Source organism: Eulemur rufifrons, chromosome 10 (assembly GCF_041146395.1).
Source record: "Eulemur rufifrons isolate Redbay chromosome 10, OSU_ERuf_1, whole genome shotgun sequence".
In the NCBI taxonomy this organism is placed as follows: domain Eukaryota; kingdom Metazoa; phylum Chordata; class Mammalia; order Primates; family Lemuridae; genus Eulemur; species Eulemur rufifrons.
In genome coordinates, this window is record NC_090992.1 from 37,335,001 (window position 1) to 37,346,262 (window position 11,262).

Sequence of the window (11,262 nt, forward strand, 5' to 3'; positions counted from 1 at the left end):
ACGCGGGTGACGTGCCGACACACCAGGAGGCCCTTCTCACACGTGCGCGTGAACACGCAATCAACACGTTTATGAACTAGAAAGGGATCTGGTGTGACTTTGCTATTATTTCCCCTCCCCTCCTCCCCGCGCTGAGAATGAGTTTCCCCGGGCTCGTGTGCCCGCCTGGGAATCGGCTGCAGACGCCATGGCCCCGGGTCGACCACATGTTGCCCTGGGGTCCACCAGATGTCTCTGGCGAATTGGGGCCCTAGGGTGCTTGTGACGGTGTGGTCACTAGGTGTCGCTCTGGGCTCAGTATTCTTCCTTCTCGCTGTGACTTTGGTCTCTTTTTTTCGAAATTTCTTTCTTTCTTCCTCTTTTGCCCTGTTTCCATTTTCCCTTCTTAATCTCTTTCTCTCTTTTTGTTGCTTTTTTTCCACGGCAGATGGGTGATGTGTGTGTGGAGGAAACGCGGCATCAGGGAGAAGACACATCTCACACGTGCTCGGGAACACCCGATCGTCACGCTTCTGAGTACCGACCGATGGATCTGGTCCCGAATTTTTTAATAGTTTTCTCCTCTCTCTCTCTCTCTCTCTCTCTCTCTCCCCCCCCTTCCTTCTCTTTCCTTTCTCTCCCTTCCTTTCTTTCTTTCTCTCGCTCTCTCGCTCTCGCTCTTCTTTTCTTTCTGACAGAGTCTCTCATTCTGTTGCCCTGGCTAGAGTGCCATGGCGTCAGCCTAGCTCACAGCAATCTCAAACTCCTGGGCTCAAGCGATCAGACTGCCTCAGCCTCCCGAGTAGCTGGGATTACAGGCATGTGCCAGCATGCCCAGCTAATTGGATATACGTGTGTGTGTGTGTGTGTGTGTGTGTATATATATATATATATATATATTTTTTTTTTTTTTTTTTTGAAACAGAGTCTCACTCTGTTGCCCAGACTAGAGTGCCGTGGCGTCAGCCTAGCTCACAGCAACCTCAAACTCCTGGGCTCAAGCGATCCTACTGCCTCAGCCTCCCGAGTACCTGGGACTACAGGCATGCGCCACCGTGCCCGGCTAATATTTTTCTGTATATATTTTTAGATACTGTTTCTGTATATATTTTTAGATATATAGTTTCTTTCTATTTTTAGTAGAGATGGGGGTCTCGCTCTTGCTCAGGCTGGTCTCGAACTCCCGACCTTGAGCGATCCACCCGCCTCTACCTCCCAGAGTGCTAGGATTACAGGCGTGAGCCACCCCGCCTGGCGTGTACGTTCTGTATTCACAGACAGACGGAAGGCAGGGAGAATGTTACCCTTTCAAAGCCCGCCCTGCTCGCCTCTCAGCCCACCGATGGCACTCTGAATCCCGTGGCATTCCTTCACTCAGCTGAATTCTTCAGCACCCGACCCCCCCCACCCCACCCCCGTGCCACGGGAGTTTGTTCTCATGGCAGAGCCATCGAGGCTGTTGCCACACGTGTTGTAGGTGCCTAGGCAGACTGTGCCCTGGCCCCGAGGAGGTACGGAACCGCCTATCGCCTCGGGAGGGAGGGACAAGATGTGTCCGTGTCCAAGGCGACGTCCTGTCGATCACGAGGAGGCCTGCAAAGGCTCGTATCTGCCAGGCATTGAGCCACATGACATGAAACACCGGTGTGTTCCTTCACTTAGGTGGTGTCGCGTGTTGATACTCACAGAGGATGATAAACCCACTCGCATGCCGGCTGAGCCCCCTGTGTCTCCTCCTCTATCCACTGAGGGAAAAAACCGCAACGAAAGGTAGAAAACCACAGGGTGGGAAGAGAGCCCATCGCTCTCCCTATGTGACCGTCCGGAGTGCTCGTTCAGATGGGAGGAGGTGTGTGTGTGTGTGTGTGTGTGTGTGTGTTTCATTGATTTTGGTGCCATCTTTTCTCTGCAGCTGCGTCAGAGGACAGCGATTTTTCCGATTTTCACTCCGCTGAGTGAATTGCCTTTTGAAGAGAATGTCCACAGGAAGCCTACGGTTCTCCCGCGTGGGTGGCCCTCCTCTAGAAATGAATCTCGTTTCTTGAACGGAGGGGACTTGTTGACGCCATCATTCTTTCGGGACGACTTCTCAGACGCTAGCTTTGGACCGCAACATAGGTGCCCCCGACATTGCCTCAAGGGTTCCGTGGTGCCTCCTGTCAAGAGACCCCACCGACCGTCCCCAGCCTGCCCGCTCAAGGGAGCCGGGCCCCTTCTGATCTGTCCGCCCGCCGTGAAGCTCCCTCCCGAGGGTCAGAAAGCCCACCTGTTTCCCAGTTCGGTTGAATGATGGGGCACCCGGGCAGGGCACTGGCACCGAGTGACTCCATTCTGAGTCCGTCTGCTCTGTGGGGCGGGGGCGGGTGGGGGGGCAGTTCCGTCTCGACCGGTGGCCTCCTACCGACTGACTCTATGGGACGGACCATTCTCACTCAGGATCGTGTACCTTCTTGGCCTAGGCACATCCCGGCACTGAAAGCCACTTTTCGGGGACACTCTCCCACGTACAGATAGATGGCCTGCACGAGTGCTCTTCCTTTCTCGAAACACTGGAAATCTGTCCTCAATTTTACCTGACCTACCTGACGGTGTGTGATAAAGGAGCATAGAACCCTCAGCCACCCTCCACCTTCCCGCTGTCACGAGAGACAGTGCTGAGCGTGAAATTCTATCCCTGACTCTCTGTGTCCACCGGAACGTGGCCTGACTGCAGTGACGTCAGCTACGTCAAGTCGTTCTCTGGGTAGGGAAAGAACTTAACCAGATAGGCCCTATCGGTCGCTTCTCTGTTCTGATAGTTTTGTGGCAGCCATTTCTTTCCCCCTCTCTTTTCTTTTTCTGTCTCTCTCCCCCACCCCCACCCCCAAATTCTTTCTACGAAGACGTTTAGGATGTCAGATTCTGGCCACATGCCCCCCCCTAGGCATAGGGGGGCCAGCATAGACAAAGGTCTTCGGTACCAAGTGTTCATTCCACGGTGACAGATATTGCCACTCTTGTATTGACCAGGGCGAGATCGTGAGTGGGTCAACTCTGAAACTCCCTGTACTCTACTTCTCTCTTGGGTAGGTCCCTGCCCCAACCCTCCGGCTTCTAGCACACACCCAGGGGCACTCTCTCCTCTCTGGATAAAGTTCCAGATGATCCGATCCGCTCCGAGGAGGAAGGGGAGCTGGCCGGGCCACCCGCTGTGCGCCCCACCCCCACCCCGCCCCACCCCCGTCAGTCATAGGGTCCGTTCTTTTCAGGATGACACCGGCAGCGGTTGCTGGGTGTCACCTAGCGGCCACTTTGATCAGACCTCGGGATCCGGAAAGTCAGGTGACGTTGGGAGTTTAAGAGCTGACTCCCGGGAGGTGTGGAGGGCGGGGAGGAGAGCACGGTCCGGACGGTCCCACCCTCTTCTTCCCGGGCCCGCAGCTCTGGGCCCGCCCGGGGCAGCCCTAGCCTCTAGCGGGTCTCCGCCCACCCGCCCTGTTGTCTGCGGGAGGCGCCCCTCCTCCCGCTCTCTGCCTCCTCCCGGGACCGTAGGCCTCTGCCCGTCGTCTTTTTTATTTTTATTTTTTCCCTTTTGTTTGTTTCTCTTTTATCTTGTTTTTTAGGCTTATCGAATATCATATCGTATAAAAACTTAAATCACAGAATGAATTATATTAAGTAACAAGATGTGGCTTTTTATCCTACGCCGAGAACGATGAATTTTTCTCTTCGTGTCCATTTTCCTGTCCTGGAAGAAATACAAAGTTGCTCGTGATACTTCCCCATCATCTTCCAGTTTCCCCGACTGTCAACACGATGTATTCGATTGTATATCTTTGTGTGTGCACGTGGGCGCCTGTACCTATTTCTTTTCGGCATCAGTCTCAGGTCTTTTGGCACCTAGGGGGGGGAAAAAGGAGAAACCAATAAAGGACAGAAAGACGTTCTGTCGTTTTACGCTCCCCACCACCACCACCACCACCACCACTTTTGGGAGCTTGTAGTCTGGCCTATGTCCCCAAGGCAGGTTAAATCTTTTCTTAAAACTCCCAAGTGGTCCCCTGCCCCGCCCCCCCCCCCAGGTGGGCAGCCGGCAGAGTTCACAGGCTTTGTTTTTGGCAGAGCCTGGACGATTGAAATAATTAACCACAATCATCGCTAAAGCTGAGAACCCCTCCCCCCCCTCATTAAAAGCTCTGTATTTCTGCCTAGCCCTATGTTCGGGGAAATTCGGAGGCTTGAGATGGGAAGGTCTACCCTATTTTCTCCTTTACCGGCAAAATAGACTCTCTCTTTCCTTCCTCCTCAAACAGCTTGTCCTCGTTATTCGGCCTCGTGGGCAAGTGGCCGAGCTTTCAGTAACACCAAGTCTTCTAAGTTGTGTTGTGTTATCGGTCTTGTTTTCTTTCTTTTCTTTTCTTTTCTTTTTTGAGACAGGATTTCTTTCACTCTGTCCTCTCCCAGGCCGCCTTGGCCTGATTGTAGCTCACAGCAAGCTCCAAATCCAGGGCTTAAGTGATCCTCTCTGCCTCAGCCTTCTGAGTAGCTGGGACTATAGGCAAATGCTGCCACACCCGCCATAATTTTTCTTTTTTTTGTTGGTAGAGATGAGGTCTCATCGTGTTACCCAGGCTGGTCTCCAGCTGCTGGGCTCAAGTCACGCTCCCGTCTCTGCCTCCCAAGTTGCGGGGATCACGGGCATGAGCCACCATGGCCAGCCAGGTTATTTAAAGGCGATCGCTTTGCTATCCTGATACAAAACCCCAAATGTGCGAGTTTAAGGCACCAGACGGAGGGAGTCCCCACACTACATTGTCACGAACATTGAGGGTGGCTCACGAAACAGCTGGGATGTGGCCACACAGTAGTGATCGAGGAGATATATTCTAGTGGGATAGCAGAAATATAGAATGTCCTGAAGACACTAAATGTCGGAATGCCACAGCAGTCAATGGCTGACAAACTTCCATTCCATCGTGTCATGGTAGGCGGCTTACTTTTCTCCTGCTCCCTCGGTATGATTAAGGCCTGACGTAGAAAATGTCTACGTCTCATCCAAATCCATCGAGACGATGGAAGGGGGAACTGGGAGAGGAATAAAGAAAAACAAGAGAGGGAGAAGCAAAACAAGAGAGAAGGGGGACGAGGAGGAGAAGGAGGAAACTGCCTCCCCTGCCCCCATGCTACCCAATTAATAAATGAAGAATGGCCTCTTCCCTCCTCTTCCCAACCCCTAACTATGCCTGGAGGTGTATCGTAGGCCTACAGTCCTAAGAAATGTACAACTACTGATAGTAATGGGAAGAAATGCAGTCTAATAGGTTTCTGTGCAGTGGGACACCTGGCCAGGGCACTTACGGTGAATGGAGCTTGCAGGGCGGGCGGGAGGTTGCTCTGGGTGAGTCTGTGAGTCAGCGGTGAGTGGTGAGTGAATGTGAAGGCCTAGGACATTACTTACTGTAGGTTTTCATAAACCCTGGACACTTAGGCCACACGACATTTACCTTTAGAAATTTCTTTCTTCAATAATACATTAACCTTAGCTTACTGTAAGTGTTTTCACTTCATAAACTTTTCCATGGTGGTTTGGTTTTTTTTTGTTTGTTTGTTTGTTTGTTTGTCTGTCTGTTTGTTTGTTTGTTTGTTTTTCTTTCTTTTAAACTTTTGGACTCTTTTGCAACACCACGACTTAAAACACAAATGCGTTGCACTATTGTACACAGATATTTTCTTTCTCTGTGTCCTTATGTGTTCCGTAAGCTTTTTCCTACTTTTAAAGTTTTTATCGTTCTATGCACTTTTCAAAATAATAAAAACTAAAACAGAGAGGGGGGTGGGAGAGGGAAGGAGAGAAATACACACACATGAATATGTTTCCCAAGTGAACTGAGGAAGGGGGCCGAGTCAAGGTTCTCAGGGAGCCACCAGTGATGAAACGGTCAGGCTCAGAATCAGCATTGCAGAGTGGCTGCAGAGCCGGGGGGCCTGGACTGGCTTCCTGGACGACACTCCGTGTTTGGTAACTTGGCGAGTCATACATCCTCTTGAGCCTCAGCCTCTTCATCTGCAAATGCAGAAATCATGGTGCCTACCCCACAGGGATATTGTGCAGAGTGAAAAAGCAAATGCAGGCAAAGCCCACAGAAGCACGCGTGGTAAACAGTAAGCCTTTAATCGTGGTCACAGTCGTTGTTATAGGATCATCTTCCTATGTCCTTGTCTTTTAAAGATTAGCAGAACCTCCCAGAAGATGAGAATGGGCTCCCCCTGAGCAAGTCTCGGCTGTAAAGTCACAGGCATGTTGAGCATGTGGCACAGAAGGCAGAATAAAAACCTGATCCCAGAACATTATGTTCCTGCAGGACATGAAATCATTGAAGGTATGGGAAATCCTACCTCATATCCGTTTTACTAGAACACCTATGATTGCGTACGCACATGGACGCACGCGCATGCGCACCCCAAACTTTTTGAGCTTCACAAAACAGCGTAACCAAGGAACACACTATGATGCTTCTTAGCGATCTATTTAGGCCCAGGTTACTCGTCACTCTGAGCCTGCCTCCTTATCTGTCCAATGAGAATAGTGTTTGTCACAATTATCGTCATCGTCATCCTACCTAACGCTTCTGGTAAAATTGAAGTGTGAGAACACCCGCTAGACAGAAAATCCATGTTATCTCTCAATTTTTCTTCCTCCTGATTTCTATCTGAATCTGTGAGCTCGCTTTGGTTCACTTCGGTTTTTCAAGAGGCTCCGGTTACCTTCTCTCCCACCTATATCGGATTGGGTCTGACGGAAGAAAGAAGGAAAAAAAAAAAACCATAGTAAAGAAAGCAGAACAACATTTGTTTCTGAAGCAACCGATCAAACATTGCTGATGAGCCGGTCTTTTCTATTTCAGTAAACCAAGGAGGCCTATTGTCACGAGGATGTGAGGGGCCCAGGTAAGATTGGATGATTACCCCTAAAGGAGACAAAGCAGACAGACTATGGCACATGTGATCTTAGCAAAGAGAATAAACAGTGACCTCTCTGCCGAGTTGGGCCTTAGCATACCAAAGGGAAATAAAGGTGTAATAGGATGCTCAATTTTTACTCTGGAAACAGAGGTTGGTTGGGCACTGAACTGAGAACACTGAATTTTTTACCCTCCTTGATATTCACATAGGCTTAGAGGAGAAAAAAAAAAAAGAATACTGAGCCTATAAGTCATCCCTAAAACTCGGATTTTATGTTCCCTTGCCTTTTCATAACTGAGCAACACACAACATTAAAGAATGGACACAGGCCGGACGCGTTGGCTCAGGCCTGTAAACTTAGCACTCTGGGAGGCCGAGGCGGGAGGATCGCTCAAAGTCAGGAGTTCGAGACCAGCCCGAGCGAGAGTGAGACCCCCCGCCCCCGTCTCTACTAAAAATATAGAAAGAAATTGTCCAGACAACTAAAAATATATAGAAAAAAATTAGCCGGGCATGGTGGCACATGCCTGTGGTCCCAGCTCCTGGGGAGCCTGAGGCAGGAGGATCGACTGAGCCCAGGAGTTTGAGGTTGCTGTGAGCTAGGCTGACGCCACGGCACTCACTCTAGCCCGGGCAACAGAGTGAGACTCAGTCTCGGGGGGGGGGGAACCCAAAAACAAACAAACAAACAAACAAAATAAAAAACTGGAAGGGACACAGACTTCCACAGGTTTGTGTGTGGCCCCTTTTACTTATTAACGCTACAGGACCTTAATTATTTGTGCTCTGAATCTGATATTCAAATTATCCTTGTGGCCAACGCGTTTGAACAGTAGATGGTAGGGGAAGAAGAGTTCACCTCCTGAATAGATGACAAGTAACGGGAGTACTGGTGAAATTACAAGTGGCTTACGTTTACACACTGAAAATCCCAGTTAGCCGCTACCATGAGTTCAAAGAAGAGATCTAAATTTCTGACCCTATGACCCTAAAAGATATTTCCTCCCATGGTGTCACAGATAAAAATAAAACTGCATCCTAGCACTTTGGGAAGCCTAGGGGGAAAGGATCGCTTGAGGCCAGGAGTTTGAAGTTGCAGTGATCTATGATGATGGTACTGCACTTTAGTCTGGGAAACAGAGTGAGGGCCCGTCAAAAGAAAAAAAAGAAAAAAAAAGAAAAAGACAAAAAGAAAGAGAGAGAGAGAGAGAGAGAGAGAGACAGGAAGACACAAGGAAAGAAAGAAAGAGAGAAAGAAGAGAGGAGAAGAGAAGAGAAGCGTCAATCTATCCATTGCATTTTCTACCCTTTAGGTGACTGGGCTTCAGCAGGGTGATGTGATCTGACAAAGTTCATGTTGCTAAGAAATAAAGCACTGGGGTTCAAACTCTGAGTTTTCAAAATCCAGCATATCCCCCTACCCACCATACCGTGCCACCTCTGAGAGTGGATATCTCACAGAGGAGAGCTGTGGAGGCCATTCTTGGACAGACAGAGTCAAGTAGTGGAGACCATGGAGTCTCTGCTCTGCAGCCAATCTAGAGTCATATGGAGCCATTAACACTGCTTGTGAGGAAAATACCATGTTATAGGCAAACAGAAATATTTTCCGCCTTAGGCAGATACAATTTAGGAAAAGACCCGAAACCCCTCTTCCTCTAACAGTGCTTTCTGGTCAGATGCTGACCCCTTCGATTCACAGATTCAGATACATCATTCAATGCAAGCATTGTCAACAAGTCACTCTTTGCAGCTTTCTGAAATTTCTCGGATATAGCATACTTGTAAAGATGATCACTTATGTGAAGACACCACCCCTCCAGAAAAACAAAAACAAAACCAAAACAGAAGCCCACTTTTCTCTGCTGTGAAAATCAAGATCAGCTTTTATGAGATCCACTAAATTCACACAAGAAGTAAAATATAATCATACTGATATATGCAATTTTTCTCTTAGAACAGAATGCATGGTGCTCCTTATCGTCTCAGATACTGTCAACAGAAAGCACGCGGTGGATGAACAATCTCCGTGAGCTTTTCTACAGAGATGGGGTGTGTGTGTTTGTGTGTGTGTGTGTGTGTGTGTGTGAGAGATAAATAATGAGGGTTGAGGAGCAGATAAATGACTGGGGGAAAACAACAACAGCAACAACAACAAAAACCACTTCCTGGTTCCTCGATGCAAGCATTCATTTAAAGGGTATACTCGTATGTATACCCAGGTAGAAAGTGGAAGCAGCTTTAAAAAAAAAAAAAGAAAAATTGCTGCGAGCCCTGGTTATGATACGGCAATAAGCGCTAGCTCTTGGAAGGTGTAAAACATATTCACGGTGGCTTTCGCCAATTTGGGACGTACAAAGACGAGCTTGAGCACCACCACCAACCAAAAATATGAATGAATACCTGGCTAGCGATCAGGATCAGACATAATAGAAAAGAAAAAGCTCCCAAGGCTAAAATAATGTGAACACGATTGACTCGTCCATGGAAAAGAACCCCAAATCACTGCAAAATAATTTAAAGAGTTTTATTCTGAGCCCAACGGCCGTGATCATGGCCCAGAGAGCTAAGCCCAAGAAGCCTTGAGCAAGCGGACCCATTGTGGTGGGGTGGGTTACAGTTTGGCTTCATACATTTTAGGGAGACAGGAATTACATGTAAAATCACAAATCAAAACATGGAAGGGGTACATTGGTCTGCGCTGAAAAGGCAGGACATCTGGCAGTTGGGGGGGGCGGGGGAGGGAGGGTGCGGTGTTTACAGGTTTACAGCTGGGTTTAAAGATTCTTTGATTTGCAATTGATGACATAAATGAACCTCTGCCTAAAGGCTTTGCATCATGTTTTCAGTTAAGGTAAGGAGGTCTGCTAATCACAGACAAGCCACTGGACAGTTTACCCAAAACTCAAGTGCCCTGTAGTTCAGTAAACGGTTGGCCTGCTAGATATGCGTTAAGCTTTGTCTTGCCTGGCCTTAGGCCCGTCGGACATTCAGTATCTCATTGTTATAAAATCTGACTCCATCAGGGAGGGGTGTCTGACTTCCCCTGTCCTTGCGGGGCAGCAGCTCAGGTTTAAGGGTTTTTCTAGGGTTCCCTGGGCCAACCACGGGACGGGTCAGCTGGCGGTGGCGGGCGGGGGGCGGCTTAAGATCCCTGCCCCCCACTCCTCCCCTCCCCTGGGGCCGGAGCGGGGGGGGGGGGTGAAGGCCCAAGAGGAGAGGCGCGTGGGGGAGCTGCCGCTCCCAGAACCAGAGACTCGTCTGGGCCCCACGTAACCCAGCCACCGCGACCGCTTCGCCCGAGGAGGTGCCCAGCAAGTCGTGCTTCTGCCCCTCGGGATTGCCTGCGGGCTGGGGGCGGGGTACGAGCTCCCGGCCCAAGAGGGAAACCCCTAGCCTGGCCGCACAGATGGCCGGGCCCCCGGCGGAGCCCTTCCGCCGTTTTCCACCCCTCCCCCACTCACTGCGCTGACTGCGCATGCGCGCTCGCACGTAGCCGCCTCGGGCTTCTCTCGGGTGGAGCCGCTTTCAGCCCCGACCCCGCCCCGCGAGCTGCCGCTTCCAGGCGGCACAGCGCATGGGGGAGGGGACGGAGCTCTAAAGAAATCAGTCCCCTCCGTCTCCTGCCTCAGGAAAAGCCCCAAACCCTTGGAGAACTGCCACCCACCGCCACTACCGTGTGTGTGTGGGGGGGGGGGGGCTGGGTCTTTACTTTGTGTCCTCCTTGTGGCCCAGTCCAAGGCGGCTGGGCTGCCAAACAGATCGTCTCGGGAGGGAGGCAGGAAGGGCCCAGGTCTGGACAGGGGTGGATTGGACCCCTCCACCCTGGGGTGTGGACTTGTGACCGAAAGCTCAGCTGCTTGTCCACGAGGCCGAGTAACGAGGACAAGCGGTATGAGGAGTAAGAAAACAGAGAGTCTACTTTGCTGACAAAGGAGGAAATAAATAGGGTAGAGCTTCTCAGTCTCAAACCCCCAAATTTCGTGAACATAGGCCTAGGCAGAAATACAGAGGTTTTAAAGGAGGGAGGGTTGGTTCTCAGCTTCAGGCAATTACTGCAGTTAGCTGTTCTAAAGGTCCCGTCTCTGCTGAGAAGAAAGCCCTTGAACTCTGTGGGCCGCCCACCCTGGGGGCCACCTGGAGTTATAACCAAAGAGTTAACGTGCCTCAGGGATGCAGGACGGGCTGCAAGTTCCCAAAAGCCTGGGGGAAGTTTTAAAAAGACAGAAAATCTTTCTGCCCTCTTCCCCTCCCACCCCCCCACAAAGCCATTTTCTCTGGTGCAGACTCGGCACCCTCCCTGCCCCCCCACCTCCCCGTGCAGGCCTGTTTGTCCTCAAT

General features: G+C 50.4%; 1 pseudogene; it reads right to left on the reverse strand.

The window, feature by feature from the left end:
• Positions 1-88, reverse strand: part of LOC138393317 (small nucleolar RNA U13) — a 92-nt pseudogene extending 4 nt beyond the window's left edge.
• Positions 89-11,262: the final 11,174 nt, after the last annotated feature.